This window comes from Homalodisca vitripennis, chromosome 5, assembly GCF_021130785.1.
Source record: "Homalodisca vitripennis isolate AUS2020 chromosome 5, UT_GWSS_2.1, whole genome shotgun sequence".
NCBI classification, from domain to species: Eukaryota; Metazoa; Arthropoda; class Insecta; order Hemiptera; family Cicadellidae; genus Homalodisca; species Homalodisca vitripennis.
The window spans coordinates 61,742,369-61,752,748 of record NC_060211.1 but is presented as its reverse complement, the minus strand read 5'-3'; the positions used below and the strand labels follow the sequence as shown (position 1 = coordinate 61,752,748).

At 36.9% G+C, this 10,380-nt stretch overlaps 1 long non-coding RNA gene across 1 annotated transcript; it reads right to left on the bottom strand.

Moving 5' to 3' along the window:
• Positions 1-3,731: 3,731 nt before the first annotated feature.
• On the bottom strand, positions 3,732-4,870 carry LOC124363854. Its single transcript, XR_006922560.1, has 2 exons — positions 4,726-4,870; positions 3,732-3,954 (listed from the first exon to the last, which is right to left on the bottom strand). It is a non-coding gene; the product is annotated as an uncharacterized LOC124363854 (long non-coding RNA).
• Positions 4,871-10,380: the final 5,510 nt, after the last annotated feature.

Sequence of the window (10,380 nt, the reverse complement as noted above, 5' to 3'; positions counted from 1 at the left end):
TTAATGAGGAGAAAAAAGATGGCAGGCAAAGATTGGTTGGCAGGCTTCAAAAAAGGCATCCACACATCACTTTGAGAAGCCCCGAAGCTACTTCTCTAGCAAGAGCTCAAGGCTTTAATAAAGTCAATGTAACAAAATTTTTTGATATTTTAAAAACAGTCCTAGATAATTAAGAGTATCCAGCTCATAGAATTTACAACTGTGACGAAACAGGTCTACTAACAGTTCAAAGTAGACACTCAAAGGTTTTCGCTTTGAAGGGAAGAAGGCAAATCGGAGCGATAACTTCGGCAGAAAGAGGCTTACTTTCGACATTTGAAGTTTGCATGTCGGCTGGGGGAACTTTCATTTCACCCTATGTAATATTTCCCAGAAAGAACATGAAGGCTGAGCTTGCAGACGGTGCTCCCCCTGGATCAAAATTTGCATGTACTCCCAGTGGGTGGATGCAGACTGATATTTTTTTGAAATGGTTTGATCACTTTTTAGAACACGCCAAGCCTTCAAAAGACGCCCCAGTTCTTTTTTAATTTTAGATGGTCATGCAACTCACACAAAGAGTCTTGATTTTATCAATAAGGCTAGAGAAAATCACACTAAAGTTATAGGTTTACCTCCATACTGTAGTCATAAGCTGCAACCTTTAGACGTATCTTTTATGGCACCTTTTAAAGCCTATTACATCCAAGAATGTGAAAAATTCCTCAGAAATAACCCTGGAAGAGCTATCACACAATTTTCAAATTAGCAGACTTATGGGAGAGGCATTTTTACGTGCAGCAGTGCCTACAACAGCTATTAGCGGGTTCCGTAAGTGCGGGATTTTCCCATTTTAACCCCTGAAATGTTTGTGATGCAGATTTTCTTGCTGCAGAGGTAAGTGACATTCCAATAAACGATCCCCAACATGAAGAAGATTTAAATCTTATTGTAAATCAAGTTGACCCTGTAAATTCGTTGGAAGAAAATGAAGAGGGACAAACAAAATTACTTAGCACGCCTTCATCCAGCGGTACAAATGTAAATGGAAAGAAGACAGCTAATGATCCAAGCAGTGAAGATTTGGCAGTTGCTGGACCCAGTGGAGTAGGCTTAGTTCGAAGTGTCTTTAAAGTAAGTCCAAAAGATATTTTTCATTTGCCAAAACAAACTATGATGAAGAAAAGAAAACAGAACAGAAAAAGAGGAAAAACAGCAATCATCACCGACAGTCCTTACAAAAAACGAAATTAGAAGAAGAAACTAAAAAGCGACAGGAGGAAGAGTCAAAGAAGAGAAAGAGATTAGATATGAAGAAACAAACTCAAAAAACAAAAAAATCTACTCAAATAAAGAAACGACTTAATTTTGATGTCGAAGAAGAAGCGGAAGTTGAAGAAGATTGCCTTTGTTTCTATTGCAATGAATCATTCTCCAGATCTAAAGACAATGAAGGGTGATTATGTGTTCTCTCTGCAAGCAATGGGCCCACCAAGAGTGTGCAGGGTGCGAGGAAGAGGATGATGATTTTCAGTGTTGAATATTGTAAAATGAAGCAGGCCTAGTGTGTAAGCCTTTTCTTTCCATTTAATATTTAAAAGGTAATAGTTTAATACTATATTCACTCAATGTATTAAAAATATTTTGACAAAGTAATATAAAAATAACCTATTAATTTTGAAAAAAGTGATATTAATTCGTCCCCTCACCCATTCGGGTAAAGTGGCTAAGGGCTGGCCATTTTACCCGACCTGTGAGGGTAAAGTGGCCACTTTGTACTTTTTTTTAAAAAACCGTTTTAAAGTTGATTTAAATTATGAGGGTAAAAATAAAATACTATATTACCTTAAACCTAATGTGTAATAGAAGATGTTGGTGTTAGGTTCAGTGAATTTGGTGATTCATAAGGCATTGTAAAAAATATGCAAACAAAAAAGTGGCCACTTTGCCGTCCCCTCCCCTACATTTTTACTATAAACCTATGTGTGTAATACAGTATTGTTTTCAGGAAAATGTGGAGATAATTAAAGTATAAAACATCGTGCATAAAGCATCAAAAAAGACCACAAAATTTTGTTTTTATACTTATTTTAAGTGATGGGACTGCCTTTGGTAAAGTGAGATAATATTATAAATATTAGAATCTGAGATAGCAAATTTATATAGTTTCATAAAAAATACAATGGTTTCCAGGTTCTTTAAACAAAAAAAAATATATATATATATATATATATATATATATATATATATATGGAGAGAGAGAGAGAGAGAGAGAGAGAGAGAGACGTGCTGGGGCCGAAGCCCTTCTTTCCCACCTCCACCCCTGACACAAATCTGTGACTTATTTGCCAGGCCTCTTGCCTTCTCCTCTTTGGACTTCGGCCACTTAATCCTGAGAGAGAGAAAGAATATCTTTATTTTACAATCTTTAAGATTGTAAATGGTGTCACTTAATACAATACATTTGTAATATAGTAATTTCAGTCCAGAACTTGCTTTACATAGTAAAATTTGTCTAGAAATTCACTTATGGTGTAGAACGGTCGTTGGAGCAACCTGTTCTCGACACTCTTGCTTGTAAAGATTTTCAAGTTAAAACAAATCAAATGTATGCTGGATAAAAACATACAATGTTCATAGATACTGTTGAATATAGAATGGTCTCTTTATGTTCTTCTTTGTCCTGTTGCCCTTGAGACATCTCAGTAACCATTGTGGAGTTTATGTCTAACATGGGATGGCTTCTTTTCATACAATGCTGTACGATGAAGGGATAGGATATTTTGTGATGCATGTCTGGTGTGTGTTTGTACACTACTTGTTGTTGATAGCTAAATCTCGTTGATATGCAGAACAGCAGCTAGGTTATAGAATGCAGTGAATGTTAGTATCTTGAGAGTTTTATATTACTCTCTGCAGCTGTCCATTGGACCAAGATGTCACCACTCCTTATGTCTCTTTTGAAGGACAAAAATTTTCTGTAGGTTACCTTCAGTGGTTCCTACTCGGACCACTAAAGGTAACCTACAGTGAATTATGTACACATGCGTGATTGACTACAATTGGTTGTTTGAAATGTTATTAACATAAAGATAAAACCTAAAATTTGTGCACCACTGACTTCTATCGCACTGTCAACAATGTACTGACCTGTGAGCAAGAATGGTGTCACACCAGTGCAACTGATTGTCACATGTCAAGGTTACTATCAAGTACTCAACACATAATTCTTAAAATGAAGCCAATGTCTGTCTGTGTGATAACTCTTGGTAAAAGGATACTAGAGACCTAAAACTTGGTACATATATTCCGCTTGGTCCTAAGAAAACCCCTACTGGTTTTAGGGTCAATAGACAAAGGACTGTCAATCCGTCTGTCTATGTGATAACTATTCTGAAAAGTCCTAGAAACTTGCGACACAATCGTCTTGATCCAAGGAAAAACCCTACTGATTTTGGGGTCATAGCGCAATCTGTGTGTGCAATACTTTGATATATGTTGCTTCAACAAAAAAACAACATTGATACTCAATGATACTCATTTATTACTGGTAAAAATTACATACATTGTCACATTGAAAACACAATATTGTACATTTCAATTTTAAGAGCAATGCAATCCTCCAGTTTGTCTAGACCTTTAAAAGAAGTAATATATTAAATAAATAAAATCAATTAAAACAAATCAATTGAAACATTGAAAACTTATGGCCTATAATGTATGGTAAAACATTAAGGTAATGAAACAATCCGTGATAGCAATAATTTACTATATTTACAAAAATATTAAATAATACACTATATTTGTACATTAAACGCTGTACCACCCAGGAAGTCCAGGCCTGTTTTTATTTTTTTCCAAGAACTTCTTAAATCCTTGTTTAGCGGCTTCTTGTGTTTCTTGTTCATCCTTATCTTTCTTCTCTTTGACTTTTTCAGGAAACAAGTTTGGAAACTCAAATGTTTCTCCAAGCGGCTGAAATATAAAAAAATTGCAATTAAATAATATGAAAAATTCATGCAGAATATTTTCTGTAGTTCTGCAAAAAGTTTTGGTAAATAACAAATATTTATTAAAAATTCCTGTTAAAAATATCTACTAAGAATAGATTCAAGATAGGAACATTGTAATTTTTTAAAACACATCTGCCTTGGCTATGATTAAATACGGACAAATGTTCATGAGTGTCTTAGTAACCTTTAATTATTTGAAATCATTTAGTTGTAAAAATGAACTGAGTTTACCTCTTACTCAAAGTTGTGGTCTTTGGAAATTTAATGGAATTTCAAACATGTAAAAAACTCAAAGTCAAAACATCTTTATTCGTTTTAGTTACAATAATGTAACATTTGAATAGTGTCAGTTAAAACTAACTAAAAAGTAATATAAAATAAGCCTATTATAAAACTAAAATAAAAATACCTGACTTGCAAATCAAAATATTTATCTAATGAATATAAAGCCTTGTCCATCAAGTATGCTTTAAGGTTTCTTTTAAATATTTTATGTTATTAAAAGCGTTATTAATATTTATTGCACTGTAATGAACCACTACACCTACTATTGCTGAAACAATCCTAATAATAGAATTTGTAATTGGGTAGGTTTAAATGTGTAAATTACATTTACTGACTATGTATAGCGATAAACCCATTTGATGTCTTTATTGTTAGATAACTGAAGGGTTATATATGCAAAAACTTAGATTTAAATGTATTTAAATAATGAACAACTGTCATAACTTACTAATGTAATATAAGCAGTCTTGAAGTCATCATCCTTCACTACGTACCCATCAACACCAGCTCTCCTGAATTCACCTGGAATTCAATTACTTAAAGTTCATTTTCAGTTAAATATGAAAAAAATAATATATAAGTTATTTCTGTTTCTATCAATCAGTACATACAGAAAAAAAATGGTCCTCAATGCTTGTTTCATTAGAAAACTACGACAAACCAACCTGAAAGCCTCAGGAAAAAATCACAATCATCGTGGAGTTATGGAATTTGTTGTCATCGATTATTCATAAATTTAAATTAACGATTATAACATTATGCTATTTTCATAACGATTGAGAATTATGTTGGCTGAAACAATCTCTTGCGAGACTGGATATTGAACCTTAATTCAATTTGTTAATTTTGTTTACTTTATTAGAATGATCAGCCAGCTACTGGATTTTTGCCAGTGTATTTTAAAGAGTGAAAAATATCTGTATTAGAAAATTTAATTGATGAAAGTTAATTTACTCTTTTATTTTCCTCTCAAAAGGAATTTGGACCAAACCATTTTATCAAAGAGCTATATAGAATTTTGTCAATCAAATAAAGCATGAAAATCAATACTGGCCTTCTTATATTTAAAAGAAGTGCCTGAGGTGTGTGGAAAGCTCAGAAGTAGAAACAAATTATGAGCGATTAAAGTGAAAACATCCCCAGACGTTAAGTTTTGCAGAGTGCAGCAAAAACCGATGTGCCACTATTCCAAAGTTACCCCACGGATATCCAGGAGTGGTACATCACTAACCTCAAATTTAGATATTGGGGTAAGAGGGAATAGGTTTAGTTACTGTGGAGGATAACTGTTAAAATGGATAGAGCTCGCTTAGTGTTAAAGGCTGTTGCTACCCTAAACATGTTGCTACCCTAAACTACCTACCTGCTTTGGCTGGAAGAGGCTGAAACAGAATTACCCTCCTGTTTCCAAGGTGACTGAGATACAGAGCCCAAAAAACTTCTTATGGGGATCTCATCAGGAGATGGATCCAACCACCAACCTTACCCATCCTGAAAATACTATCACTCCGGAAGCAAGTGCAAAGGTTTTAAGTGCTATGAGGACTAAGTGATATTAGGGGTTTCCTAACTTCTTATCCTAAGTAACATTTACATCCTAGTGGAGACAGCAACATGACCTGCGGATGGGCTAGATCACCAGCAATCTAATGAAATGAAAAATGCCTTTATTAAAGAGGTGGAGTTAGGGCTATTAAGCCCTCTCTACCACTCAATCTCCCGCGGGGGTTTGCTGGTCCCCTACCAGGCACCTCCCTAGGTGGCGGATCGGGGAATGCCTCCCAGATATGAGTGGTACCGAGGAAATTAAATACTCGGGGTGGACCAAAACCAGCTAGGGGAAGGAACCCCGATGTCAAACAAAATATGGAGAGTGCACAGGTCAACATATTACCCCAAGCAGGTACCCTCTTAGGTGAGGAGAATCCCGTCGCCGATTCCGATTGGGTGAAAGCCTCTGTGGTCGGTGCTGGCTCCAAGGATTTTGGGGGGAGCCAACTGTGCGTTATGGTGAACCAGACTGGTGTGGCTGGGGTGGACCACTTGGCCCCTACCAGATCTTTTGTGACATGTGAAGCGAGAGACAGAAGGGAATTGACGGAGTATCCCAACCAGGATTGGAGAACTTCAGAAGAGTTAAATGAACCAACTGCAGTCAGGGAGCACGAAGATAGAAAAGAGTTTGAGAAAAATCTCTTGTTGTAACACCCAAGACGAAAGAGCATTGGAAGATCCCCGCCTGGAAAAGACAGGACTCGTTCTCTGGATAGGCAGGATTTTTCTACACCATCAAGTCGCAAGAAGAGAAAAGTTGAAGAATCTCCTAGGGACAGTAGAACGGTAACCAGGGAGAGAAACTTACTTTGGCACAGAATGGTCAAGAGGGTTAGCGATCTGCAAAAGCTGATACAGTATAACCCAAAAACCAAAAAAGATATTAAGAAATGCAGTGAAGATCTCCAAAGTCTTACCTCTGTATTAGTTTGGCTGGAGGAAGAAATAAAAGAGAAGGAGGCAGGAAAGCTACCACCAGAGGTTGTACACTCATGAGATTGTTGAAAAGCGAACAGTAGCAACTCAAACCAGACAGTCTATAACCAAGGCAGAGACAATACGCAGTGGTATCAAAGAGGGTATGGATAACACCCAAATCAAGCAACTCATTGAGGCTGATTGGCCAGAGAGTGTTTTTGACAATACTAAGATATGCAGAGGAGGCATACTAGGCAAAAGTACGGATGACACCAGAGTACTATATATCAACGGAGAGAAGTTCAGCGGAAGCCAGCTTGAGAAAAATCTGATTGTGCAGGTTCCAACGTTTATGAGAGGAGAAGCCACTTCAAGGTTGGATATTACTTTTTGTGCAGAGAGAGTCCAAAGAAAATTGGAGTCCTGGAAAATCCTAGAAACAGTAACATTAAGTGATCATCAATGCATAGAGGTAAAATTTGCGAGCAGGCAAGAAGGAGTATCACAGAATGTAGAAGGCTGGCGAGTTGATAATGCAGGTTGTGTGCGACTTAAGGAAGCAATTCATCAGAAGCTCAGCAGATTTTCAGTGTGTGATCCGACCTCACTGACTAGGATAGTTAAAAGCCCATGTAGGGAAAGTCTCAAGCCAAAGGACGTTCGTGGCAGAAGAAAACCAGCTTACTGGTGGACGATGGAAATTGCAGACCTGAGAAGAACATGCCTCAGGGCACGCAGAATTCTGACAAGGGAAAATAAGCGAACCAGAGGAAGGGCTCCTGAACATTTTAAAATAGCAGTAGCAGAGGCAAAAAGAGAACTTCGCAAAGGAATTTTAAATTCAATGAAGCTGCGCTATGGGGGAACGGGTACAGGATAGTCATGAAAAGGTTTGGACAGTCGCTCCCTATGTTATCCTCTGAAATGATTATACAAGTGGCGGATAGTTTGGTTCCCGAAGCATCCTCAAGTAATGTATGAGGAGATTGCTGCAACACACATTCCAACTTTCATGGTGGGGGGGGGGGGGGGTGGGGGGGGGGGGGGGTGGGGGGGGGGGGGGGTGGGGGGGGGGGGGGGTGGGGGGGGGGGGGGGTGGGGGGGGGGGGGGGTGGCGAAAAAAAATGTTTCAATTTTTATAAGTAACGGGAATATAAGTGGATACCAAAATGTATTCTATTCCGAAAAAACAAATACTGAAATTTGGTCTTGATTCTGTATTTGATACAGATTCATGTATAAATAACAACTAAATACAGCAGCCTCATTCTTATTCAGCTACTTTGGGTGGATAATGATTTGGCCGGATAAACTAATGTGTTTAAAATTCATATTACAGTGTCCCAAATGTTAAATTATGTATGAACTAATGATTAAAAACTTACATTATTTCTTTTTTTTGGTGTACTGTAATGTTTTATAAATAGAAATATATATGTACTTGTCCTGTAATACGTTCCTTTGTAGGATAAATGTAACACATTAAAACACAGCCAAATACAACAAATACCACGAAAACTCTAAAAAATCTAAAACAGAACTGTGCAAAAATAAAGCAAAGGCATTCATGTTGCAACAGGTATGTAAGAGTCATAGAGTTTCGTTGAAAAATCGCCATCGTTCACTTCTGGCTGTTGAACATAGGTTAAAATGAAGTATTATAAAAAAGTGGTCAGTTAAAAGGTGGCTTAAGAAGGAAGCAACTATTAATAATTAAAGAATTTAGATAGTATAGGAAGAGCAGACTTATCTTCAACAGTCTGGAAGGATATTCCTCTTCTTCGTCATAGCGACATTAAAAAGAATACACTATATGAAGAAGAAAAATATTCTTCCATCTGGTAAAGATAAGCCTGCTTTTCCTATACTATCTAAATACTTGTGTTAAAACATGGCTGTTTGCCCTCTTTATTTATACGTACTAAGAATTTAATCTGCTATATAGAATTAGCAAATAAGGAATGTATTTCATAAAGACAATACCCAACTCTTTTGGATAAGAGGGTAGTAAAAATTCCTTGCAAAATTAAGCATTAAAATGTTATTGCATATAATGTTCAATTATTAGAATCTGAGGTAATTTCCAACATGATGTTTCATTTCTCTGTGTATCAAACTAATCAAACACGAGAAGAGTTCGGTAGACCTACAAGAAAATCTCCATCACAGCACTTTGTTGTGTACAAAAAGACACAAACAAAATCTGGAAAACTACTAAGAAAGTCAGTAGAAAAGTCTCAAGAATAAATGTTTAGAACTTACTTTGACAAATAGTTTTAAGGTACTAAACAGCAAAAAGGAAATAAAATAAAACAAAGAATAAAAATAAGTTTACCTGGCAAAAAAAACTTAAAATTAAGACAAAAATAACCATGAGCCATTTAAATGTTCTAAAAAAAAAAACAGGTCAAAGTGTAACTCTTTGCAAGGGCCTTCCTGAGATTATTGGCATATGCAACAAGAGGAAGATATACATGGATGCTCTTGTTAAGTCTGGGACAGATATTGATTCTATTTATGGTCAGACAAGGTCAGGACATAAACTTATTATTTTAATAAGGGGGGCCAATGGCATATTGAAAAAAATTTCTACAAATTCTCTACGGATTAAATAGTTGATTTTGTGAAATATTTCGAGGCTAAACAGTATATTATAATGGAAAATACAGTAAATATAACAGAAACTAATATAGCACACATTATTAAACAATAAAGACATGACCGTTGGGTTCACCCACAGCATTTCCAGTGAACTTAATCCTTACAACTCATACATCGAACCCTGACCCAACATCATAATTTTGCTGTTCTACTTGTATGTCGGACCTCACCCGACATTGTAATTTTGCCGTTCCACTCATACGAGGTGTGTCCAAAAAGTATCCGACCTTGACATCTGGCATGAACTGACGTTACTCGGTGGCAATTCTCGGTCATCACTCTCCACTGATATGCGGCCATTTTTAAACCGCCTAAACCACTCTTTTATTTGTGTATCGCCCATAGACACATCACCATAAACAGCATCGTCTCTGATGCTGAATGGCCAAGTTTTTGGCAAAATTTAATGCACATGCACTGCTCAACACGTTCAGTCATATTGAAATGCGACGCACACATACGGCAGTACTGTAGGGAACAGAGTGCTGTGACTCACTGAGTGACCGGATCGTATTCAATGCCTAATATGGGAAGGAGTAGGCTCGCCCCTCCACTCCAATAACCGGTTCGAACCGGTCGGTTACGCTGCGGCCGCCTATTGGTTTGCGGTCGGATACTTTTTGGACAGACCTTGTATGTTGAACATCGTCATGATGTCAGTTTTCTTCTATGTGCAGCCTGTCTGCAATGTCTTCTATTGGTACTGCAAAAGCACGGCTATCTAAGGAACTAATACCAATAGCTGAACGAAAACAAACATCATTTGCTGTTGTTTTTGTTTTTATTAGTCGATGTGTCAATCTTATTTGGTTCTTATCAACTGAATATGTCGTTACCAGGCAATTCACTTCTTTCTGATTCCGAGGTTACTACAGAGTTAGAGAACCACGATGAATAGAGTAATGAAGAAAGTGAACATGGCCCTGCCAACATTGGAAACTTTGCCATGAAGTGAAAGTGATGATGGCCT